This window comes from Equus przewalskii, chromosome 26 (assembly GCF_037783145.1).
Source record: "Equus przewalskii isolate Varuska chromosome 26, EquPr2, whole genome shotgun sequence".
In the NCBI taxonomy this organism is placed as follows: domain Eukaryota; kingdom Metazoa; phylum Chordata; class Mammalia; order Perissodactyla; family Equidae; genus Equus; species Equus przewalskii.
The window spans coordinates 13,223,632-13,225,900 of record NC_091856.1 but is presented as its reverse complement, the minus strand read 5'-3'; the positions used below and the strand labels follow the sequence as shown (position 1 = coordinate 13,225,900).

General features: G+C 44.9%; 1 pseudogene; it reads left to right on the top strand.

Annotated features, from left to right (window-relative positions):
• The first annotated feature begins 703 nt into the window (after window positions 1–703).
• Window positions 704–1,665, top strand: LOC103552979 (BCL2/adenovirus E1B 19 kDa protein-interacting protein 3-like; annotated as a pseudogene).
• Window positions 1,666–2,269: the final 604 nt, after the last annotated feature.

Below are 2,269 nucleotides of genomic sequence, written 5' to 3'. Positions count from 1 at the left end.
TATTCAGCGCTGCTGGCAACCTTTAAAAGAAAAGACTTTTAAATCTCGCCCCACAACCATCACTGATGGAGCTCTTGCGCGACAGCTGAGATATAGAGGAAAGAGCACTAAATATGGAGCCAGAAGGTCCAACTGGGTTCAAAGCCAGCTTCCACCACTGTTGGTGTGACCTGGGACAAGTAATTTTCATTTTTCTCGTGTGAAAGCACCTAGCATAATATAGAGAACAAACAGAGTGTTCAATGAATGTTTGCTCTTAATGTTTGCCCACAGTGGTGTGCAAAGCACTATGGGAAAGGGCCACAAAGGGTTCAGAGATCACTAAGACCCACTGTGCCAGCAGGGAGCTCACAGTCTGGTGCTGAGTGAAAGCTCACAGCCTAAAGCTTCTATTTTTTTGATTCTCAATAAAAGGACAATGGAGGAAGAAAACACTTTTAAACATTTGTCAACATCTGAGCTGAATAAAGAGAAAATGCACAATAATGATAATGACCTTCAGACTCATTTTGTCATCCAGGTCATCCCCATCTTCAGCCCAAGTCCTGATTTGTTTCCTATGGGAGAAACTTGCCAGGATCAGCCCACGATGAGTGTGGCTTCCAGCGTCCCACCCTAGACAGACGATATCTCAAAAGGGTTTAGAAAGCTCAGTTCATCCAAGGAACAGAGAGAACCGGATCACGAGGTTAGAGAGTCACAAATGACGGAGTCACACAACAGTGAGTGCAAAGAGTAAAGGCGGCTATCTTTTTACAAGAAATAAGGGTGATTTCAAGTCGTGGCCCTGGGCTGACGCCGCCTGAGCCACTGGGCCAGCGCTCCGACTCTGCTCCGCCGGTCCTCCCGTGGCCTCGGAGACCCCGCCAGCCCAACCCGACCCTGATCGGCGGCCAGAGTGCCCTCCCCGTGTGCCGTGCAGCAGAGCTGGCCCCCCCGCACTGCAGGAGGAGAACCTGCTGGCTCCTGGGTAGAACTGTACTTCAGCAATAATGGGCATGGGAGCAGCGTTCCAGCCTCAGTTGCTATTTATTATGGTGAAATAGAAAAAATACTGCTGGATGCCCACCATGAGTCTGGACGGAGCCAAGAGTTCTCGCTGCGACAGCCCGCCTCGCTTGCAGACCCCACAGGATACAAACAGAGCCTCTGAAACAGACACCCACAGCATTGGAGAGAAAAACCAGCTCTCAGTCTGAGAAAGATTATGTTGAGAGAAGGAAAGAAGTTTTGAAAGCATCTTGCAGAAAAACTCAGACTGGATATGGGATGGGTCAAGTCGGCCAGATAATATCCCCCGCAAGGAGCTCCTTTTCAGACGCCTGAAGCGCCAAACCACACTCAGTGTGAGAAAACATGCGTGTTATGAAGAAAGGGGGCATTTTCTCAGCAGAATTTCTAAAAGTTTTCTTCTGTCTCTGTTGCTGTGTCATCTGCTGGCCACAGGGTTGGGGATATATATTGAAAGGCATCTGACAACCTCCACCAGTACCTTTTGATGAAGAACTGGATTCTGGCTTTTTTCACGAAGCAGGATTTATATCGGAGGTGGCAACATAGCTAACTGAAGAGCCATCTCGGTCCTTGAGTGGCTGCGCCACTTGTGTTTATTTGTTCTGTAAATGCTGAGTTCCTAATTAGTAAAATGAAAGAATAGGCACTAAATCCATGATAATCTATAATCATACCTATGGGATCCATTAATAAGCGTGTCATATCGATTAATATCTATTGTAATAATTTGGTAGTAAATTTTCTTTTGATATTATAAATAGCTAAGTATAAATAATTTTAACACACTAGTCATCATGTATGTAATATTTTAACAAAAATTATCTGCAACCTTAATTCAGTTAGAACACTTTATATTTTGGAAGAATGAATTATGTTAATATTAAAAAGACTGCATAAGGGGCCGGCCCAGTGGCTCAGCAGTTAAGAGCGCACATTCTGATTCGGCGGCCCGGGGTTCACCAGTTCAGATCCTGGGTGCCGACATGGCACTGCTTGGCACACCATGCTGTAGCAGGCGTCCCACATATAAAGTAGAGGAAGATGGGCATGGATGTTAGCTCAGGGCCAGTCTTCCTCAGCAAAAAGAGGGAGATTGGCAACAGTTAGCTCAGGGCTAGTCTTCCTCAAAAAAAATTAAAAAAAAAAAAAAGACTGCGTAAGGGGTTTACCACAAATAAATATTGTGGCCTTATATTAAAAAAAAATAAAGGTGATTTCATTTTGGCTTATATCACTTGGTTGTTTATTTTCATTC